This window comes from Corvus brachyrhynchos, unplaced genomic scaffold (assembly GCF_000691975.1).
Source record: "Corvus brachyrhynchos isolate BGI_N302 unplaced genomic scaffold, ASM69197v1 scaffold11, whole genome shotgun sequence".
NCBI classification, from domain to species: domain Eukaryota; kingdom Metazoa; phylum Chordata; class Aves; order Passeriformes; family Corvidae; genus Corvus; species Corvus brachyrhynchos.
Window position 1 is genome coordinate 2,381,714 of NW_008236965.1, and position 11,966 is coordinate 2,393,679.

Genomic DNA, 11,966 nt, shown 5'->3' on the forward strand with positions numbered 1-11,966 from the left:
CAATGTAACAGGAGATGTTGACTCTTGTTGACTCTCACTCCCTACCACAAACTGCATCCTAGAAACCTGTATTTTGAAACTGGACCTGCCACGCTGTGCTACAGAATAGCAACCACAGCCTGCACAGCTGTTCCGACATAGGTAGCCTGCAGACGGAGGATCTGAAATTTAAGAATCCAAACCACACTTCCTCAGGTATTCAGCCTCTTTTTAGACACATCAGGACTAAGCTTCAGCCCAAGTTCCATTACTGCTCTCTAAGGCTAATTCCACCAACCCTTAAAATTGTTTCATGGAAGTGTCCTGTTTTATGGGCATGCTTCACTTGGCACATATGATTGGCACATTAAGAGACTGGTTCTATGTCAGTAAGGAAACCAGAGAAATTCTGAAGTTTCAAAAAATGAAACGTGAAGATTTAAAAACAAAAAATATTTTTTACATATTACTGAACTATAATAAACATATCACTTTTATGAAGTCAATTAAGTTGTGTCAAACAACTACTGCCAGAAAACCAGCCTAAAGCCAGAGGAACTGAAGTCCGCAAGTAATCTTTCCCAAATATTTGTTTATCTTCTTCAGCCCAATTCCCATGACTAGTTGGGCCTTTTCAGCCTAAGGGAAAGCACATTGATAGGGGTGCTTGAGTCTTCTCAATCTACATGGTTTATGTTCACAGATGAGAACTCAGTTGTTACCACTGTATGGCCATTGATTTGCACTCTGTGCCATTCCACTGCTAAGTGCAATCCAAACTAGGGAGCTCATGTTATTTACCCTTCCAGTTAAAACTTTCCAACAGTCACGTGTCACAGCATATGGATAAAACAAGGGCTGAAGTACTGAAACAGTTGAGCTTAATAAACCATTTCCAATTTATGCAATTCAACTAACGACACATTCAAGCTTTGACTGGCAGGGCAACTGCAATGCTCACTTTCTGCTCTAAAGGAAAATTTCAGTACAGCATTCATCAGGAGAATACATTAGCCTATACCCTGTTATCTGAATGACCAGACCAAATCTCATTCATAATCAAGGTCTAGACTTTTGAACTTAAGAAGTTAAAAAATAAATACAACTACTCTTGAATTTATATACAGAAAAACATACTTATCTCCACTTATTTCCAAAACCCCTAAGAGTGAGCTGGTTTATATCTTATGTGTATTAATTACTATGTCCATGTTAAGGAATACCACTGGCATCGAGAAAAAGTCATTTCATGTTTTCATATAAATGCAGGTAAAGAAAAAATGTCAGCTAGCTGTCCTCAGCACAGCAGGACAGCTCAACATGGAGTGAATCATTACATTTACTATCACATTAGCTATACACTAATTTAATAATAAATAATAATAACAACAATATATGACTTGTGAACTCCAGTAAACCTGTTTCAAGTAAATGGTGCTCTGAATGAAACTGACTGTGCTGGAAAGCAGCTTAACTTACTGCTGAACGGGAACAACAGGAGGAATTAACAGATGCACAATAAACTGCAATCACTGATTTTAACTCCTAAAGCCACAGCCTTCCTGCCACAGAAAAGACCCAAGTGAAGACACGTCTGTCCCTCTCAAGAGGAATGGATTATCAGAAAACCACTTGTCAAAGCTGTAAACCAGCACCATGTACTGTTAAACAGAACAACCCAAATTAAAATAAAAGCGTGAATTTTTAACATAAGCTTCCCTGATCTAAAACTAATGTTTAGCTGCTTACCACTCACTTCTAACGAAATAATTTTTTGAGTATTTTAATGCATTTGCCAAGAGACAACACAGTAACCAAAAGTACCTATAAAGTTTAACGCAGAGGCACTCAACCAATTACCCACAGGCTGTATTATTTTTAGACATATAGACCCAAGGCTGTCTTTCCTTTGAGCAATTTGGGAGTAGACTGAAAGTCAGGTGAATCATTTTAGCACAAAGCTTTGTCTTGCTGTATCATAGGCACTCCCCACAGAAAATGACAGGCAAAGAGCCAAAACATTCTCAGGAGAAACCATGGCCCTGATCAGGTTCTTGATCTTAGAACTATCTCTGCAAACCAGACTCCTTCCCTAGCCAGGCACAAGGGGCTTCTAAAACAGACAAAACCAAAACAACGTGTCTCTTCAGACTGTATCAGCTCCTCTTCCACCAGCACTCCTGAGCCCTAAGCAGGGAGCAGCCAGTCAGAGCAGGTCAGAGGTGCACAGCAGCCCTGGCCTCCACTGCCAAGGGGCTCTGCGGCTTTCAAACAGGAGATCCTGGACAAAACAAATCTCACGTTTTGCTCTGGTGAGACTCAAAATTTTAAAACAAATCTAAAACTTGGTTTTTTAGATGTAGATGAGGCTTAAAGCACCAAACCAAAGAAACCTTATTCCCCTTTTGTTGCTCTGATCAGCTTCTGTTACAATAAACTGACCAGAAAAGACTGAGTTTTGCTTCTTGGGTCTTATAATCACCTTTTCCTCCCATAAGAGGTAAAAATCTGTTTCACATTGAAGATTATAATTAGATGTTCCAAATTTTCAACACTCTCCCTAAGCTCTCACAACTTTGACAACTTCCTTCCTAACCTTTATGAAAAACTTCCATAATTCTCTCTAACCATTCCAGAAAAATACAAGTCCCTGCTTTATCCTTTAGTTCCTGTAAACCTGCCAAAGGAAAAGCTATTCCAAATCCCCAGCATAAATAAAATTAACGTTCATGAGCAAAGACTCACACAGTTAAAACCAATTACATAAAAATACTGCCAATACCACATGCTCCAGTTTCCCTTTAGTCTCACCGAAGTGAAACGCATTAGACTGTTAAACATCTTGTTTCAAAACACTTTTGATAATTAACAAACCACATTACAAAAAAGATTAGAGGATTCCTCTATGTCATTGCTAGTTATCAGTCAGAAGGTATTTTTGCAATCTATAAAAATCTTGCAGAAAAGCATAAACAAGGACTAAAACAAACAAGTAGCAGTTAAAATGTAGATTATTTTTAGCAAAAAAATTCTGCTTGTCCATTCACAGTCTTAAACCTAATTCTGAAAAACACCAACTGTAATTTGCACAAGCCTACTATTTTAATGAATTAAGTCAGTGAAAGTATTTATAATACTGTGTCACTTTTTTTATATTGACTACAAACTAACAGAAAATAATTTAAACAGAACAAAGAAATGTAAGAGAACGTCACATTTACATAGAAAGGTTTAAAGGAAACAGGAGCCAATAAAATAGCCTCTTATAACACAAAAAGCATCAGAAAAAGGAGAACTATGCCTCAAGAGTCACAGTTCAGTGCTCTAATTCATCCTTTCAACCTAACATTTCCAAAAAGAAAAATTACATTTAACTGACTCCAGAAAAACACAAAAAAACAAATGTACTTTTTAAAGGGTAAGTAGTAGCCTCTAAAATACTTCAGCAGTTTTGAGAAAAAGGTGGCTTTTAAAAAAGGCCATTATATTAAGCATAGCTGGCAACAAGAAAAGCTGTTCTAATATAGTAACTGTGGAATTAGATAAAACAATCCCTAAATCTATGCCTGTGGTGGATGATGATGATGGATTATTATGATGGCTTATACTGATTTGAGTTATGGAGGACTGGATACATATCATTCACTCTTCACAACACAGGCCTGTGAAGATCAATGACTGCTAGTGCAACATACGTATTAATTGTTCTTCATAAACATTTGTACTGAGCTGGCTGCTGGAGCCAGTTCTCCTCACAGTGCCCCAGAGGGTGCTGTGCCTTGGAGCTGTAACTCGAAGCGCTGGTGACACAGCCGTGTTTGGGCTATGGCTGAACAGGCCCTGCATAGCATGAGGAAAGGTTTCTCTCTCCTGCACTCAGTCCCTATCCCAGCAAGTAGGATTGGGGGTGGGTAACAGGCTGGATGGGGACAGAGCCAGAAGAGCTGACCTGAGCTGGACAAAGGGCTGTCCTATATGACATGATGCCATGCCCAGCAGTAACAAACTGGCTGGCCTTGTCACCCAAGATGTCCATCACACAGTGTCTGGCTGAGCACAGCTCTGCTCCAAGGGGTGGTGAGTGACTGCCCGTGCATCACTTGTTTCTCTTCCTCTTTGCTTTACTGCTTAAATTGTCTTGTTCTTAATCCATAAGTTCTCTCATTTCTGCCCTCCCTATTCTCTCCCGACGCCAGTGAGGGGTGGAAAGAGGGGAGCAAGCACCCAGCTACTGGATGGGGTCAACCTACCATAACACTGAACAGCTATGATACAACAACCTCACCTTGAAGTTAGTTCATTATTTTGTAATTGAGGGGGTTTTTGTTTGTTTTTAATTAAGAATGTCACATGGAGCTGTGCCAAAACTTCATAAAAAGCCAGATACAGCACCTACTGCTACTGCCTTAGCACACACCAAATTAACTTGGAAATCAGACCAGGCCAACACAATCTTTTGTCTCTTTACTACCTTATTATCTCTTGGTGCTTATCTATGTATTACTTCATTATCAGCTCCATCACTTTTTCAGTTACTTCAGTCAACCTGACTCAACTCTTAATCTCCTCCTCTTCCTCTCCCCTGAAAGACAAACAGTGTTTTTTCCCACTTCCACAATACTGGGGCCATCCATTATTTCCATGAAACCCGTAAGCACCAGCTGTGCTGCACCAGGCCGCACACATTTGCAGAAGAAAGTGTTCAGCTACTCACAACACACAGAACCGATTTACTTCTGCTGGAACCCACTAGGCCAAGAGGATCTAGACATATTGCAGCTGATCTAAAATTCGGGCCAGGGGAGAGTTGTGATTTCCTTTATGTTTCTGGATACAATTCATCTTTTTCTGAAGACCAAAGCAAAGATGAATTCAACAGTCTTTATCATTATGTACTTACTTTCATCAAGTAAATGTTTCACTTCTGCATTCTCCCCAATTACTTTAAACTATCTCAACATCTTTTTATCTGCTTTTCTATCCCATGACTTCTCACCTTGGCTGTTATTTGTACTGCAACCTAAGACAGATGTCCTTGCTTCCAGCTTTCATATGATGTTTTTTAATCAACAGTATTTCTGGACTTCGTAACACTGCTCTACTGCTCTCCTATCTTTTGTCTGCATCAGAATTGCTCTTTCTCAAACTGACACATCATCTTATACTCCTCCTTATATCTTAGGAGAGACCCTACCAACATGTTTTCTCGGCTTGTAGAAGTTATGCTATTTTAAAATCACTGGCTGTCAGTTCTTCCATTCCAGAGAAGGAATGCTATCAAATTCATGTCCATTTTAATCAAAGTTTAATCTCAGATTTTCAGGTGTCTCCTTATTAGTTTTAGTCTACTCTAAAGCAGGCATTTCAACAATTTCTACCAGTTGCTAGAAGAAAAACATGTCCCATTCATTCTTAGATCTTCAAGAGCTACAAATCCTATCTTTTTGTCCTTCCAGAAAGAAGCTTCCCAAGCCCTCAATTTCTATCAGGCAGCATTCTCCATTGCTTCTGCTTCTTGCTAAAAAGAAATAAACAAACCCACTGGCATTGTTTACTGCTTCATGCAGATGAGGAGTTCTTGTCCTCTCTCTATCACCCAAGACATTCAGCTGTATGCTTACATGCCATACCAGCTTCAGGAAATAAAAAAAAGCTCAAGCATGCAGACATGCACATGTGCAGGGAAACATCATCTCCCCTTCCCAGCATCCCAAGACAGATGACTGCACAGCTCCTCTGATCAGCCCACAGACAAATGGAATACAGATTGAGAAATTTTTGGCTGTTTTGGGAAACCAAACTCAAGCAATTCCATCAGCTGAAGGATGCTCACTTGTAAACTACTAGGCCATGCTTACAGGCAAGAGTGGCCAGCCAAACCACCTACTGAAGGCAGAATTTTCAGTGCTTAGGCTTTATGAGGAAGAAAAAAAAAATACCTTGATGATCCAGTTTGATTATCTACAGCAATTTATGGAATTTGTACTGTAACTATACTAGAATACTGAATTCAGAATATATATAAAATCTCAATTACACTCAGAAATTAAGTATTCCTTTATTGAATAAACAGCCTGTAAAAGTGACTGATACAGATAATTCTGTATACGAAATGCACCACAGTCTAGTATTACACAATACTCCCACACACAAATATCTCTATCATATCACAGTTTAGTAGTGACTGCTGAACAAAGTTACCTAACCACAATGACTCTTCCAGACCTTCAAAACAATCAATATTAGGCCTTATAAAACCCTTCAATATTATATATAGTATTGGAACACCACTGCCTGCCAGCAGCTGGCAGTTGTAAATAGGAACAGGTTATAAATAACAGTTGCATCAAAAAGGCTTCCAGCTTACTTGCTGTGCTACAGCCCCTTCAAAGAAAACCCTTCTTAATGTTATGAAATGCAAACTTGATCCATGCCCAGATCTAGGGAACGAAGGACTGAACATGGAAAGGTGATAACCACAAAAGAATTCAAGAACAAAAGCAGGCAGACAATCCAGCTTGCACATCCAGCTGTCACTGTGACCAAAGGGTAGCCTTTCAAGGTAAAAACTAAACAGCAGTGAAACAATCTTATTCCAACGTTCCACAAAACTCCTAAAGGGATGCTATTTAAAGCTCTAAAAGACATATCTGAAGAACAATACTGAAAATTCTGGAAAAGCCACAGAAGTTAATTCCATGGTATTTTCATAAGGCTTGAAATAGCTCATTTAATGTATTTATCTTTACAAAATCAAGAAAGATACTCCACCACACCGTACATATACCACACAGTGAAAATATTCCAGGCATCAAAGGATCCCAACCTACCAACAAAAGCTCTAACAAAACTGCTGTATGGAAGCTGAAGCCAGTCAGATGAAAATGAAAGACAGTAATGCCTGACTAGCATTAATCTTCCTGATCCCACTCAGAGGTCAGCATTCCAATGGTTAACATTTGGGCTAAGAGGACTTTTTTTTTTTTTTTTTTTGAAGATGTATTTAAATGCAGCATAAGGTTTTAAGGACCGTACACAAAGAGCAGTAGAAAAAGCACAGCTGAAAGCAATAAATAGCAGGTAATCATTTAATATCTTTTAGCCCTGAACTTTTTAAGTGCTGTAGATAGATGCACAGTCTCTCCACTAATGTTCTATTAAAAAAAACCAAACAATTAAAATCTTCCAGTATCTTTTTGTGTACAAAAATCTTCCAACAGCCATCTTCCATAAGAAGATTAGTAATTATATTTGGAGGCGTAAGGCAGGTTTTGATCTCTACTTTCCTACATCCACATGTTGTTGTTGTTCAAATTGTATCTGCCAGCTAGCTACCTCTCCAGTGGCAGGCTGTCAGCTCAGATCCATGCCTCTACCAAGAAAGCGACATGAAGCATTAACACTCTTGCAAAACCCCAATCTCATCCTGCTCATACAACTGGCAGCCACCAACAGCAATGCCGATACCTGGTTTGCTCTTTATATCCCTTTGGAAGGGGCCTACATGTTGCCCCAAGACAGGTAAATTTAATAGGTACCACATAAACGAAACAATTTCATGTCAAAAACTGTATTTTAAAAATGAGAAGGATCTATTGATCATATTTTCCTCCAGATATGCCCCAGGGCACAACAGTTCCATGCACTCATTGTGATTATCTGCTGCATGCTCAGCTGTTCTCAGTACAGTAGAATTACTAAATTACAACCTTTGTGATATTTTTCAATGCCACTAACTGCAGCAGTCACCACAAATATTTTGATTATAACCTACAAAATCAGGATCTCCTAAGTCACATTCCACAACAAGAATTCACTGTGATTCACTATCTTCTGTCTTAAGCACAAGCACAGCTTTTTTATCCAAACCCATTAGTAACTCTGTGGTACATGTACACTAATATATGACATGTTCAAAGAGCTAACAAAAAACCAAGTGTAACCCCATAGGAACAAAATTCATCCAAAGCATTTCATTTGAAACATGAAACAAAAAGGGCTAGGTACAGCTGGCTAAGAGAGCTTCAGTAGTAAACAAGCCCCAAAAGCAGATGGTTCGTGTTTCTGACAAAACACACCTCAGACTCATCGGTCTCAGACACTTGGTCAGCTGGGCACCAGCAATGAGAGGATTACATGAGTACAGTATCCTGGCACGCGTTCACAAGACAGCACTAGCACAGCTTCAAATGACTCTTTCATGCATAATCGAAGGATTACACCATTTACACTTCACTCATGTCTTCATTTGTGCTTAATTATATGTAACCTTTGCAGTACAACCATTCATTTGACAAAACATTTGTCAGTAACTTTACTGACAGCTGAGGTACCCCGACGATGTGAGCAAGCAGCTGTGTGGAGCTTGCCAGCCAGGGCAGGGTTCAGCACTAGTGCAGCCCTCCAGGGCTGGCTCACACCAAGGACAGGCTGCAGTGCAGGCACCAGGAGCTCACGTCTCTGGGTGACTTTTTTAAATACCAGGACACTCTCAGAAAAGCAACTCTACTTTCCTCAAACAGACAGGTTATTACTTCCCCAGGCAAGGGATTGGCCAACTGGTTACCCATGTGTGTGATTGCTCGTTAAGAGTATTGGGTATTTTGGATTAACCTGTCACTCTCTAAGGCCCACCCTACATGCTGAATCGAATCTAAATTGAGATGCTCTATCAGTATGAATCTCCAGAATGGGCTTTTTTTTTTTTTTTTCTCAAACAGTCTAGCCCCCAAAATGTACAAAGATCCATGGACCTAAATGTTAGATGACATCTCTACTTCCAAGTTCATTTCAGAGAAGATATTTTAGTAATTAATTTAGTCTCGGTCATAAAGGAACACCTGCACTTAGAAATCGACCAAAACAACTTTCAGAGGAGCTACACAAGTTTGGAACTACACAACTGAATCCAATTGGTAGGTTTTGTATTTTTTTCCAGAGCAGAATAATTATTGAGGCCTGGATAAACCTGGAGTGACATGCTAGCATTAAACAAGGTCAAAATTTGTTTATATTGAAACACACTTACAGAAGGTCACTCTTTTGCGAAGGAACGAGATTGCACAAGAATCTTGGGAAATACACTTCGTAAAAAAAGAAACTGCCTGAACAGAATTCAGGAGCATGCAAACAGAAAATGTACACACAGAAAAAAGTAAAAAAGCTGCACAGTGTGAGCACTCAGACTTTCTTACACAGAGGTCCCAAGCCCATGGCACAGTAACCTCTGACACACTCACGGCAGCTACAAAGACAGCTGCAAGCTCAACAGAACATGGACACAAACAGGACTCAGCTACAAAAACCAAGCGAGTGTCACTGCTTTAACTACTGCCTTCTGGTTTGCTTCACAGGTTCTTAATACTAGCAAGCTACCTTAAACAGACAAACTGTCTCTTATAGTGGTTTAAACAGCTGAATTTAGCAGAGAAAGTTTTAAAATAAACATCATTAATTTATATCACTGGAAAGGAACAGAGACTACAGCCTCACTATGCACACAACTATGTTCCATACAACCCACACTGTTAGCCAGTAAGTAAAAAAGCCCAAGCTGTACCTCAACACACATTGCCACCAACTATCTCTGAAGAGACTCTTCAGCTCACAAGAAATACAAAGTTTCTCCCCCCCAGCTCACCACAGTTTTACAAATTTGTAAGTCAACTTAGTCTAAATCAGTATCACCAATACAAAAGAAAAGACATAAGGGACACACTGCAGTTTCATTATTGTCAGAAATTAAGTCAAAAAACTTTCTTCACATAAATCCGAATCACAGTAAGTGCAAATTCCATATGAGAAATATACATCAGACAACAAAACCAGACTTCCATGAGAGAGTTATTCACACATTTCCTTTGGGCTTACTCTTCTTCAACATTTGTTGAAAATCCAGTCATGTTTTTGTAAAACAAGCACTACATTCATGTAGCTCAATTAAAAATACTGTTTCTTTTGAAGCGAGACAGTAAGTAGCCTCTATAAGCTGACCACAAAACAGTGTCTTCTTCCCATCAAACATTCTTACAAATGAACAAACACAACTGAACTGCACCTTGAGTATCGTGCTCCTTTATGTTTGGCATATTTGCTCTCTTGACTACTTGTATCCTGTGCCACCAGGAAATTCTTTTTTGGCTAATTCAGATATAAGTAACACAGTTCCCCGACATGGTGCAAGTTGTCCAGGCTTTCCACACCTCAAGTGGGAAAACTTTTGCATTATCACTTACATTTTGATATTGATTTTTCCTCTAGGCCTCTGAAGACTCTGAACTTGAAATTACCCAAAGCTGTAAACATTTAGGATCACATCAGTTAAGTAACTACACTGGGTTTAATGTATTTGCTTAAACTGCTGTAATTTTCCTACTTGAGTTTTCCCAAGTAAATACAGGCACTAAAGAGTAAGTAAGTGGAGATGTTAAGTGGCCCGTAAGACTTATTAAGATCAAGGTGATAGGTTTAACAAGGTTGATACAACATAAAACTACTAATTTTAGAAACTCCTGGTGACCTTCCAAGACTAAACCATAGACTTTTTTTTCTTCAGAGGTTTGAAATGTCAATGACAAGATAGCTTCCCGTCAGCCTTAAGACATGAAGAGCCTTAAATACACAGCCACACACACACAAGAGTCCAATGACACATCCAGTGACAACTGGAGCACATCTAAAGAATAGGGCTGGCCAGGCCATAACGTCCTGTTCTCACTCTGTTCATTTCCAGTGACATAAGCCAGGCTTAGAATTGTGTAATAAAACTACCACTTTCTGCAGAATCACAAGACACTTTTCTAACTATAACGTAATACAGACACTACAATGTTAAAACAAACACAGCATTATGAAAAGGCTCCCACAGAAGAGATGTCCAAAGGCAAACAGTCATGCAGGACAACACAGAACTGCAGAAGTCCTTACCAAAAAGCAAAGTTTTGTCAGAACATCCAAGGCATTAATGCAAATCCAGAAATCTTTACACCTCTCTAATCACAACTGAAAAGACTCACAAAAAACAGTACTTCCCCAGCAACAAATTACAAACCCATTTCAAACAGGCAATGGTGACACAATTTGTTTAGTGCCAAGGCTAAAATAAAGATATTCTAAGTATTAGGCCATTGCTCTTGCCAGTACAGAAAGATACAGCCTAAGAATCACCAATACTAAAGAAGAAGCCCAGCAGCACAGGAAGGGGTGGGAAGAGATAACAAACTCAGGTGAGTGGAGACCAGAGAAAGAAAGCACAGCTTCTAGTCAGGTTCTCCTTTAAGTGAACACAAGGGAGTTTGGGGGTTTTTTTAATGGTACAAAACCCTGTTTCATTGAAACACTATATCAAGCCCATTACTGGCTTTCTGTACTTACAGCATTCTTTCACAAATACCACTGCCATAATTGCTCAATTGTATCCACTTTTAATCACTTTGTGGCTGAAATCTAGCTCATTTTTGTCCTTTTGTACCTTTACTGTAAGAGTATAATGAAGGAACACTCTGTTAAGCTTCACGGTGTTACACATGGCCTCTACATTTACTCTACCAGCAATATTTATGTGATAATAAAATCTCAACAACTCATGTGTCAGAGAGCAAGAGTCAAATAACCTCCGATACAAATAAGGGTTTATCGTTATCTAGATGGAAGCAGGTTTTTTAACAGCAACACAAAGCCACTCCTGGATTTCATTTCAGGGCTTCTGAAAAGAAAAATGCTCTTTATCATCAGCAACACTTCCTGAAGTGTTCCTGAATTTCGCACAAACAGGTCTCCTATACAAGTGCGGTTAAGAGTTCATGTCCGAGCTTTAAGTAAGCCGATCTCTGCACGGCAGATTTAGATCTTCACGCTCAACACCATTAAATTACTCTCTCCTTTACTCGCTAAGCTCACAAAACGTCAGGTCAGGAACCCTTATTTTGATCCCCATCCCCACGGTACCCGTGACAGGGGATAACGCAAGAGGGGCAAGCCCGCCCCTC

General features: G+C 39.4%; 1 long non-coding RNA gene across 1 annotated transcript in view; it reads left to right on the plus strand.

Moving 5' to 3' along the window:
* The first annotated feature begins 2,716 nt into the window (after nt 1–2,716).
* Nucleotides 2,717–11,966, plus strand: part of LOC108445238 — a 10,023-nt gene continuing 773 nt past the window's right edge. The window contains exons 1-2 of the long non-coding RNA XR_001860009.1: nt 2,717–2,727; nt 6,023–6,029. This is a non-coding gene — a long non-coding RNA (uncharacterized LOC108445238). The remainder of the gene's footprint in view (nt 2,728–6,022; nt 6,030–11,966) is intronic.